Source organism: Daktulosphaira vitifoliae, unplaced genomic scaffold, assembly GCF_025091365.1.
Source record: "Daktulosphaira vitifoliae isolate Bord-2020 unplaced genomic scaffold, ASM2509136v1 Scaffold_5, whole genome shotgun sequence".
Lineage (NCBI taxonomy): Eukaryota > Metazoa > Arthropoda > Insecta > Hemiptera > Phylloxeridae > Daktulosphaira > Daktulosphaira vitifoliae.
Genome location: NW_026099576.1, coordinates 8,222,390 through 8,235,074, shown reverse-complemented (window position 1 = coordinate 8,235,074; position 12,685 = coordinate 8,222,390). Strand labels below are relative to the sequence as shown.

General features: G+C 25.9%; 1 long non-coding RNA gene across 1 annotated transcript; it reads right to left on the bottom strand.

Annotated features, from left to right (window-relative positions):
- LOC126907575 (uncharacterized) lies at window positions 1-4,051 on the bottom strand. The gene is made up of 3 exons (XR_007704566.1): window positions 3,933-4,051; window positions 2,121-2,216; window positions 1-967 (listed from the first exon to the last, which is right to left on the bottom strand). It is a non-coding gene; the product is annotated as an uncharacterized LOC126907575 (long non-coding RNA).
- Between the last annotated feature and the right edge of the window lie 8,634 nt (window positions 4,052-12,685).

The window sequence follows — 12,685 nt, the reverse complement described above, 5'->3', positions numbered from 1 at the left end:
AGTTGAAATTTTATGAATAATAAAGTATTATTTCTACATATAAGCAATAATTTAAATATTTTTACAATACAAGTTTCAATTTGTAGGTATAATTCTTTTACTACATAAATTAATTAAATGTTATTCAAATACTTATAATTATTTTTTATCTATTTATATTTTAATATTGTTTGAAATTAATTAGCATATGTAATACAGTAAAACCTCGTTAATAGACTCTCAAAGAGTATATCGTATTACCATATATTAAACTGGAAGGCGTATTAAGTGAGATCCCTTTGATGCACTATAGAAGAGATTTAAATAGGATTTAAAACCAAATTATTAAGAAAAAATGAAAACTTATAACACTTTATCTATACATAAATATACATATATTATTGTACGATATAATTTGATAGTATAAAACGACCAAACTATCTGCGAAGGTTGTAAAGTACAAACTGATAAAACGTCTTATTTTAGTTGAATCGTTTTTTAATAAAATTAAGTTATTTCATTTGATGATAAATTGTTATATTTTCTTTGATTTTTATCGACGTGTTAAGCAGGATTATTTTAATATTTAAAAGTTAGAGATGCTTATAAACATATGCAGTTATTCGTATTAACTGTGATTTTTTTTAACGTTAAAAGATAAATGAATAACTGGGTTAATAAAAATCCGTGTATTAACGAGTTTTTACTATACTAATTTTGATAATCTTTCATGTCTCAGAAGGATTTCCTCCTATCCTAAATATAGCAATTCTTTTAGACATTTGAGAGTTTTTATCCAAGCTTTTTATGTATATATCTTCTATCATAACTCTATCATAAATTGCTTCATCAAGTTGAAAATCAAACATACATTGTCTTTTCTTATTACAACCACCATAATGATTTATATACTTAGTACCAAAAAAATTATGAAGCCCGCATAGTCTGCACAACATATTATTATCATTATTGCACAATTTCTCGTTATCTGAAATAAATATAAATTGGTGAAATACTCAATATTTAGCTGAAAGTGATAAAATTATTAAAATATTTAATTTAACTTAAAAAATATCTTAATTTGTTATATTAAGAATACATATAAATCTAACTATGAATTTTCATTCAGAATTTTTTGGCATTGGTAGTATAAATTTCAGTGGTGTATTGAATGGCATACTTATTTCTCGGTTTTTTGTTAATTTTGTCTTTCTAATTTTGGTGTAATATCTTGGTTCATGGTCACGGTAACCTGATATGATATTAGATGTTCGGAATACCAGATATTAGGAGCAATAACCACTTAACTAAATATCGGAGTAAATTTGCAACATTCTGTTCGTGGCAAAGTGTTTTCCCGTAACACGTATATAAATACACTGTTGGCTTATATATAGTACACACTATCAAAAATGATTGAGCGATGAGCCTAATGTATTATTTTTAACATACAATGACCATTTAAGGAAAGGGTATAAGACTATTGTTAAGAAGTTGAATGAATGTCACATTGTCAAAAGATCTCCACGTTCGTCTATCAACATTTTTAAGCGTAACATTAATTAATAAATTTACGATTTTATTACTAATATATTTTACACTGTCGATTTTATCGTAAAATTTTTGAAGTAAATAATTTATTTATAGTATCTTTTATAAATTTTAAGATTGCGATTGAGCATAATTGGACGATTATTGTTATTTTATTTATCTGGTTTCCATAGGCCTTTCTCATCATGAAAACTAGAAGCGGTACTTTAGAAGGTAAGTCACCCCCTCAACCTTAACTACCAACTAAGCAATTTGGTAAGTTTAACAATTCGGTAAAGAAATCGCTTAAAAAAAAAAATTTAAGAAAAGAACAAAAATAAAGTTTATACTCAAATTTTAGTTGGCAATTTTTTTTTTAAAATGTGTTGACTAATAAAAAACTCTTTAATAAAAAAAAAAAATTCCAGCTCTAAAAATAAGTCGGCTAACATTTCTAGGACCACTTCTATTGTACAATTATTTAATGAGTCCACGTATTGCGTTAAATATAAAGTCCATAATTGTTATTTAATACATACAAAAGCTTGTAATCAGATAATTATTTTAAAATTTACTGAAGTTTTTTTATATGAGACTAAAGATTTAAATACCGCTATTATAAGAATCCAACAAATGTTCAAGAGATTCCCATATTATATTCTTTCGATTGTTAAAAATGGTTTGATATTCGATATTTTCTGGTAATTCTGAAAATTATAAAAAATATTAACTCCAAATAAATATTTTGTAAAAAAGTTTTTTAAATTCAAATTTAGAAGAATATTTTTAAATAAATATCGTAACATAGGATAACTTTGATAGTATAATAATCATTTTTCATTTTATTTATGGTTGGTTTGTTGACTAGTCAAAATCTTTTTGGTTAATTAACTAGATTTTAACTTATTAAATGGTCAAATTCGGTAAAATTTGTTTTTTATTTTATTATAAATTTAGGCTGGATAAGTTGGTAATTTTTTCTAACTTGTAATGTTAAGAGTTATATAAAGTCACTAAATTGTAACAGTAAAATAAGTTAAGTTACTAGATATAATTTTTTACCCTAAGTTGAGTTAGCTAATAGAAATTTTTTCTATGTACATAAAAGATAATTTTATTTTCAAAAATAAGTATGAAATCGAATTACCTACTATAAAACTACAACAAGGAAATCAATTTTTTAAATTTTATAGTGTTACTATAAATATAAATACCATATAATTTTGTTATGGCTATTCATACATACATGTATGTCTTAGGGTGATTCATTTACATTTCAACGTTAATTGAACTTAACTTCCATTTTTAATACGTAAATTTGAAAAAAAGTAAAACAAATATTTTCATTACGTGACCAAATGTGCAAAAAGATTGTGTTTTATAGTAAAATTTTAAAATTAAACACACAGTTTGTATATCGACCAGATTATGACTGGTCAAAATGTTTTTGGTCAATTAACGAAATTTTAATCAGTCATTGACATTGCACTAATTCTAATTTTACTATATCCATATAAATTATTTTATAAATAATTAATTAATTTTTTTAAAAAATATGTATAATATGCACAAAGGATATCAAAAAGTAATATTTTTGTTTTACTTTACACAAATAGTTATAATGATCCTAGTTATTTACTTGAAATGATGCTATTAAAGTTAGGTTCGTAATAATATGTCTTTGATTATCTACTTTATTTTTCTTAATAATTTGCTTAATAATGTTATCGATATCAATAAAGCAAAAAATGTTATCGATTCCGTAATTTTATACGCATTAAGAGGATAAAAAAAACTATTTATTTAAGTTTTATACATGGTTATGTTATCAGCCATTAGTATTATAACAAGTTTTTGGCAATAATATTATTATATATGAAATAATTAATTTATCAAATTTTAACTCAATTCTAGGAGTTTCTAAATAAATACATTTTTTTTTTTAAATAACTATGTTATTGTGAAATCTTATTTTTATCATTCGAGTAATTTAAGTAAAAATATTTGTATTATATAAAATTAAAATTTATCACAAATAAATTATAATTTTAATTGACGTCATAAAAATTGGAATATTTTAAAAATATTTTAACTAGAAATATCATTGAATTCATGAATTTTTTGTCAATATTACTGATATTTTAGTAATTTATCAGCTTAATAATGTTATAGATATCAATAAAGCATAAGTGAAGAGTTAGTGATGAATTTAAGAAATATGCAAAATCATTGCACATATTAATTTCATGGTAAGTGATTTTTGTTTTAGAAAAAAAATATTGTTAACAATCAACATATTTTTAATTTTGTAATGCGGCCTCTTAAATATAGATCTAGTTCTTGAATATCATATTTATGTTATTCAATACTCTAAATATTTTATATCATAGCTAAAATTATCAATTAACGTAAAATGACATTACTATTTTTTATTAGACTGTCTGGATCTAATTCCAAACAACTGATAATTATATCCTCGTCAGAAATCGAATGATTACCTGAAAGTAGAAATTATGAAATTCTGAATAATCAAATATCATATATTTTGTACTACATAAATAATCATTATTAAACTAATTTTTAGCTTCGATGCGAAGCTGAGAAGGTATTAGTTTTACTAAGATGTGTTTTTTTTTTTATTTTTATTATTTTTTTTTTTTGTGTCTGTTACCACTTTTTCTCAGCTCTCACCGAACGGATTTCTTTCAACGATACGTCAAAAGATCACAAATCGTATCTAGTCGAAGACATTACCCTTCAAAATTGAAAAAAATTCCCTCGTTCCCTGTAAATGGGGGAAACCTCCAAAAAAATTACAAATTTAAAAATCGCTAATTTTCGAAATTTTTTCAATTTTTTTTACTAAAAACTGCCGTAACTTTTTCAAAAATGAACATATCAATATAATTTTTTTTTATATAGATGCTTGATGTCTTTACCTATCATTTGGTATATTTTTTTTGTAAATCTGACACTTAACCTGCCCACAGGGGGGGATTTAAAATGACAACTTTTTCACAAAAAATTAACTTTTTCAACTTAACTTTTGAAAATGTTCCGGAAGGTCTGACACTTTTATATATATCTTAAATTAAAGCTAATGTAATATACTTTAATTTGAAAAAAAAAAATTTGACCTCTGGACTTGTCTTCACGGCGAAAATGGCTACCGAATGCTATTTTCGTGTGAAAATTCTCGATTTTATTATTTATATTATATTTAACTTTATAATGCTATAACTTATTGAAAAGTTTATGGATCCACACAATTTTTTTATGAGAAATAATATTTTTTAATAAACCCTTTTTCATTCGACATACTTTATCTTAATCGAGATATTAATAAGGAACCAGCAGATCAAGTAGCTTTTGGAATAAAACACCAATTTTTTTAAAATTAAACACTATCTAAAGATTTGCATCGAAGCGTTTATTTTTGATAGTGATTTTAATCACTGTCAGATATCATTATACTTGATCCAACTATACCACGTCACAACTGTGCCGCGACCCCCCTGTGCTGGGTTTTTTTTTTGTGTATATTTATCCAATTTAATGTTCCTTCATAAAAAGTATTTTTACATGACGAATAATTATTATTTTTCTGAATTTTTGAAAGGACTAAGCTTCCCTGAACTCCCCCTAAATTTTATTTATGACTTAAAGAATTATTCATTTTATTAAATAATTTACAATTAATCAACTTAATTTAACTTTTATTTGTTTTCTTTATTGCAGTAGGTGTAATTTCAATTATATTTTTGGAGGGACTTTTCTAATTTCTGTAATATTCTCTTCTAAAAATTTTGGAAAATATCAAAAAACTCCTAGTATATTGATTGATAACACATTAATAAATTGACACACAGGGGTGCATTCAGAATGCACTGGTCGCAAACACACTGGGTGACACGTTTTAAGGTTTTACCCTTGAAAAAATGTTAGCCACTTATCCATCAATATAAATTATAGAGTTGAAGAATCCTTTGTTGCTCCTGTGATGGTGTCACGTTTTCATAATCGTGAGAATTATTTTAATAAAATACAGACAGCACATCCGCTGCCTGAGACTGGTGAATTAACAAATAATATTNCGTGTGAAAATTCTCGATTTTATTATTTATATAATATTTAACTTTATAATGCTATAACTTATTGAAAAGTTTATGGATCCACACAATTTTTTTATGAGAAATAATATTTTTTAATAAACCCTTTTTCATTTGACATACTTTATCTTTATCGAGATATTAATAAGGAACCAGCAGATCAAGTAGCTTTTGGAATAAAACACCAATTTTTTTTAAATTAAGCACTATCTAAAGATTTGCATCGAAGCGTTTATTTTTGATAGTGATTTTAATCACTGTCAGATATCATTATACTTGATCCAACTATACCACGTCACAACTGTACCGCGACCCCCCTGTGCTGGGTTGTTTTTAATTAACGCTGATTCATATATAAATTATTGAGTCATCAAAGTTCAATAATTTTAATTATAATTTTTATAATAAATCTTTAAAAAATACAACCAATTTAATGTAATATATTTGTTGTGTAATTAGATCAATTAAAGAAGATAAAACAAATAATGCAATGTTTAGATAATGAATCACACGGTAAGAATTTAAGATTTATTTAAATCACCATTAATTATTTTTTCTTAATCAATCTTTTATAAAACGAGCCTTGCACTATTGAAATCTTTACAATAATAATCCCATAATTTTCAACTCTAGCTAACGTGTTTTCTTTTAATTTTATGGTTATTCTGAAATTCATTAAAGAGGGTTAGAAGGTACACATACCTGTCGTATTTTTTTGGTCGTCGAAGTATTTCAGAGATGAAGAAAAAAAGTTTCTCATCTCACGTAAATTTGTTTGTTTAAAAATAATTTTGCTTGCTTGTTATAAGGCTTAGAGTGTTATATCCCTTACACAATGCCATCACTAGATTATGAGGTCTGGGGCGAATCATATTTGCGGAGCTCTTTATGCCACGAGGATAGGATTGATCCCTCTGTAAATTGATTACAAGATGAAATTAAATTTGTTTTCTTTTAGAGAGGGTTAATAAACTATTTTTATGTAATCTCGCTCCCCCTCACTAAAAAACCTTAACTACGCTAATGCAATGTGCTAGGCTCAGGGCAGCTGATCCACTCTTTACGTCCTTGCGTTGGCACAGTCGTATTATAGAATACTGTGGTTATATTGGGATATCAAATTCTCTAACTTTTCCCTGATTTACCAGTCAATTTTTAAAAAGTGATATAGAAGAGTAGGCATACATTATTACCGCAAGGCTGTGTAATTTTATCAACCCATATTATATTTATTATTATTTGCATAATCCCAATTAAAGGTCAAGAAGGGACTTAAACTCTCCAGTTGAATATTTATCCCACCAAAGTGTTAAAAATTATATATATTGTTATACAAACAAATTTTTAGAGAGTGAAATGAATTTAGCACGCCCCAAAATTTGAAGTTGCGACTCAAAACTTATACTTTACACCCTTCTTCTAGCATCAATAAAGAACTTAAATAAAAATTCTATATAAAATTATCAAATTTTCTGACCATTTTAAAAACCCCCAATTTTTTTAGCCAACACACATAACTTATTAAAAATTGTCTAAAATTGAATTAAAAATTACGTGAGGTTAAAAATCAATGTATTCGTTAATAATTTCCATATCAATTTCTACATAGTATCAAAAAAATAAAAAATTTTCAGTCACTTGAAAAGTTGTTCAACCTGAAATATAAACAAACAATTTAAAAAACAATAATGTTATTCTCATTGAGTCACTATTTTCACAATATTAAAGATATAATCATTGGGTTGTTAAGGTTATCCAAGTATTTGCCCCCGAAGTTAAATATTATTCCGAGAAGACTGCGAATTTTCATTGAAAAATGTATAAAATGATAATAAAAGATGTGTACAATTTTAAAACTTAGATATATGTCTATTGGTATAAAAAACTCATTTAACCATTGTGTACTCCACGGTACTTAAAACAAGGTGAAAAATACTAGGGGTTATTTTACTACTTATGCATTTAGATTTTGTAACAAATCTTAAATTTTTTTTTACATTTTTCATAAACTTTTAAAAGAATTAATTTTATTTATAAAATCCCCAATGTATAATAATTAAAAAATAAATAAATAATATTATATATATTGATTGGATCAAAAATTATTAATGATGACAGAACATGGTAGGCCCCCTGTAAATCAATTTTAGTGTATTTTATATAGCTAACTCATCCTTATTTTAATAAAAATGAGTTTGCTTGAATTAAATATTTAATTAAACTTTCTAATAACAAAATCATTTTACTACCACTGTGTAAAGTGTTATATTTATTTTTTCATTTATATTTCAGAAACCTTTAAAGAAGTGCTATTACCTACAAGTAAATATTCAGTTAGATACTACTAACGCAGTCGTAATTAAAGGAACTTAGGGAGTCTTATTCTTTTTTTTTTTTTTTTTAGTAACATATAATTAAGAAATAGTAATTAAAAATAATTAAAAAAAGAAGGTTTGTGGAGAGGTAATGTGAAGGACACTGTCTTAAAATTACTCTTACCTAAATATATTGAGGCAAGAGATACATCCAGAGTTATATCCCCGAAGAGATGATGACTAACGATGAGCAGCAATGATTAGTGAAGTAGAATGTCAACTATTTGACATTAGTGTTTAATGGTATTATTTAAAAAAGAGATTTGTAGTTATTTAGGAGTGTTTATTAAAAACATACGTGTTAGTTACATTGAATAAGGTATGTTTTCAGCTAAGTTAAAAAACAAATAAAACTAAGAGTTAAAGACTACACAAACATACACTACGTGTTGTTAAATTGTACAAAATCACTAAAATTACCCATATAGGATACGCAACTGACTGATATAAGAACAAAGAAAATGTGAGGTCTAATTTTTGAGACATTTATAATGAACTTTTATATGCGGAGGTGGCAATCAATGTATTATGTTAATAAACGGATACTCCTTATGATGCGATGAAAATGAAAATCTCTTATTACACTTAACTGTAATTGTGTAAACAAGAGCAAAAAGATGAAGATTAATATGGTGTGATAGCAGAGTTACATTTAAGAATTGTACCGACCGGAGTACTCGATTCTTTTGGCTCCCGTAACCGTTTTATTCTGTTTATCAAAGAAGTTTTTTTCTGCATCGCTGTTTTTTTTTAAATTTTAAGGAGTGTCGTAACACAGTAAAAAAGAAGATAATTNTTATATTTAGGTATTATAAATATAATAATTGCATATGATGTATTGGAAATCATACTTAGTGGCCTCATAAACTTCTTGAATGATTACTGCAATTGTATAGTAACCTAGTTTTGTCTAAACAAATTGTTTTTTTAAAATAACACATCAATACACTTAACTCGGTATAATGACGGACAGGTTTTTTACATTTATTCGTCAATAGACTATAAGGAAGCAGGATATACGGTACGATGGTTCAAGGCATTTATCGAGGGGTTTATAAACACAGTGTAATATGTATGGATTTGTCGTCCCTCGGTGGGATGACATGACAATTGACCATTTACGCTGCTAATGATTTTATTTATATGAATAGCACCAACAAAAAACATTGTGTTAGAAAAATCAAAAGGAAATTCTAATATTAAACATCGTAGTTTGGTTAGGCACAGGTGTGAAGCACCCAATGAAGGATACACAAAGTTGTTTCTTATTTTATTGCATGTAATCCAAAATTTCGACTTAGACCAATGTTCCGGCGTGTGCGCACGATAACAATAGTGTGTAAAGGAAGCAAAAATTAATTTTCTCGTAATAAGACATAAGGGTTGTCCGTGAAAATATATTACATAGTCGAAGGGCTTCGTGGGAATTGCTTACCAACCGAAACCGCATCTACGTGAGAACCTATGCTCATTACTATGTTTTTGATATACCAGCAATAATTTAGTTTATTAGCCTTTATGATAATTAATAAATGAGTAATACTCACATAAATTATTATTTGTAACTAAGCTCTATCAAATCGGATGCAAAAACTTCTAGATAAGTTAGTTTTACTGAGTGAAATTTTAATTCAATTTTGAGTAAGCTAATAGAAATGTCTTATATTAGTGTTCATACGTTTGTTACTAAAATATTTTCAAATACCTTTCAAACAGATAATTTCGTTAAGTAAGGTTATCTTTGAACTTTATTAAGATTGACAAGATGACAAGCTATGATACAATACATAAGATAATTTTTACCACTTATAAAATCATTATATAAATGATAAATTATTGAAACACTTGTTTTTTTAAATTCTTCATATTATGACAAAATAAATAGTACTTTACTGTAATTTCTGATTTTGATATGAGTAGAACGGAGTAGCCAAGTAGAGCTAAAGGGATATAGCTGACCCCCAATTATTACTAGAAATAGTGTGTGTTGTAAAATATAAAAGTTTATATAATATATAAATGTACTAATTTTAATATTGTTAATTTTGTATTTGGTTTTATAATAGAATTAATATTAAACCCAAAATATTACCAGTAATTTTGTAATTTTCCTTTAACACTAAAATTCAACTTTTACTTACGTTAGAGGATTGATACAATAAATTTAAGTAATTGGCTTTTTTATGTAATAATATTACTATTTTTATAAACTTTTTACTTTTAGTACGACTTTAAAATTTAAACCTCATAAAATGCACCGATAATAGCGCACTTGGTGATCATAATTTGATAAATTTTAATAAAAAAAAAAGTAATTAATGTAACCTATCAAATAACTATTTTAATATTAGTGAAAATTACGCTGTTATAATATAAGAAAAAATATTAATTATGTTTAAACTTATTAGGAATTTATTGTTAGAGTATTGCGCATAATGGTATTTCTATTATAAAACAAAATATAAAAAAGTTTGAGTAATACAAATTTAATGTAAATTGTATAAGCAAATTAGTCTTAGAAAATCTATTTATATGAAAATAAAAGTATATACACAGTTGTATACGTAGTCCAATTTGCTTTATTTAAGTATGAGAACTTCAAGTGGCGCACAGGTGTATTATCTATTGTTCTTTTGTACGCTCGCACATATATTAGCTCTGGAAAAGTGTCTTCACCAGAAAGTCTCACTTATACAGAGGTTCCTATAACATTGTATCCTTGCTGCTTACCTATACCTGTTTAAGGGGAATAACTGATGCGTGACACCCAGCATGTAACTCCTAATCGCTTCCTGTATGTTATTCATTATGTCCACCAACCAAAATATTATTATCATTGAATACATCTAGTATTTATTAAAATACTAGCAAAAAATCCATCTTCGTTCTAAATAATTTTTATATATCGTCTTTCAATCTTAGTAAATTTATTGTCAACTCCTAATTAATAATTAAACATAAATTTCCTTATAATTTTTTAATATTTCTAAAAATGCTTGTTGCGTCTTAATGCTTTGCAAATAAAAAACCTGTGTTTTGAACTGGGTTCTAAGAGACTATATTAAACATATTTTCCAATTCGGCCTAGCCCTCGATGAAAAAAAAAATCACAAGTAAAAAAGGACATGTATATCTCATAAAAATGGTTTTACAGATAAACTCAATTAAAAAAAAATAGATAATCTCATTTTTCATTTTATTATTCATATTTCTTCAATAAATCTTTCGTTAACAGCGTGATTTTCTATTCGGCTTGATCCTCGTTTAACAGTATTTGCATGTCAAACTGGTTTAATCACATGAGCACTCTACTATACAAGTATTTAGCTTAACACATATGTAGAGGTCAAATAAGCTTGTAGAGCCTCGCCTTTATCATTTTAAACCACCTTAGCAATTTGTCAGTTTTAATTTTAAGTTTTATTTTGTTAATTTAATACAATTTCTATGAAATTACACAGTATTCATCAGATATATCCGTGAAATTATTATGATTTTAATTAATTGATGACAATCAGCTGTTATCCGTTTATCTTATGAAAAGTACTGAACTGTAAATTACCGATTGAACAACAGGAGATACTTCTAACTCAGTCAATTTAGACTACATATATTTTTATAACAACATGTCATAATGGACAAATAAACATTGAGGCGTGTGTATGAATCTGTAAGGAAAAAATATATTTCTTTATATTAAAATGTTTAATATCAGTCAAATTTATTTGTCAAGAAATCCAATTAGTTTATCAACGACAAGAAGATAAAAAATATATTCTTTTTTTTTTAACGTGTAGATGAAATGAAAATCAAAGGTTGTATGTAGCAGTGATCGATTTAAATTGAACTTACAGTAGACGTTTAGACATATATTCAGTGAAGTGAAACATTAGGAATCTGGTGTATAAGAACGCGTGATGGAATGGCATGGTCATCGAGGTTAATCTTCTGCTAGATTAGGATGCGTCTAAAGTACGTGATAATATTGAAATTGATTATTATTGTAAAATAATTCTACTTTGATTGTCATTTAGGTATATAAAATATACATTTGACAATGTAGAAATAATTTTGATGTTGACTTATATTATGTGAATTTCTAACATATTTTTATTTTAACTACGAATAATATTGTTTAATCTTCCAAATAAATTGTATATAGACAATTCCTTAACTTATATACAGTTTATTTGGATTATATTAAACGAAAAATAAAAAAGAAGAGGAGTCCCTTTTAACCGAGATTGGTCAAAAATTATTTTATCCAAGTATACTTTATATGAATACACTGTAGTATATTATACAGTTTGAAAGCATGAGAATGCATGAAACCATATTGGAGAAAGGTTTTATTTGTTATTGCCTAGAGCAAAGTTTGAGGAACTTTGAATTCTGATTTGTTACTGAGTGACGTTCAATATTTTGTAATATGTATTACTACATTTTACTATTAATTTAGCCTTGGAATCGTAAAAGAAAAACAACATATAAATAATACTTGTTAAATTACAATATTTAGGTTTTTTTTGTATAAAAGTGATAAGTGTGATCGATTTTGGACAGAATTTATATATATATAATTTTTAAAATTATTACATTTAATTATACATCAATATAAAGAGTTTTAGAAACTTTTTTCGTCTGATAATTTTTTTCTTAATGGTAATTTTTTGTTACTGTCCTTTGAAATCG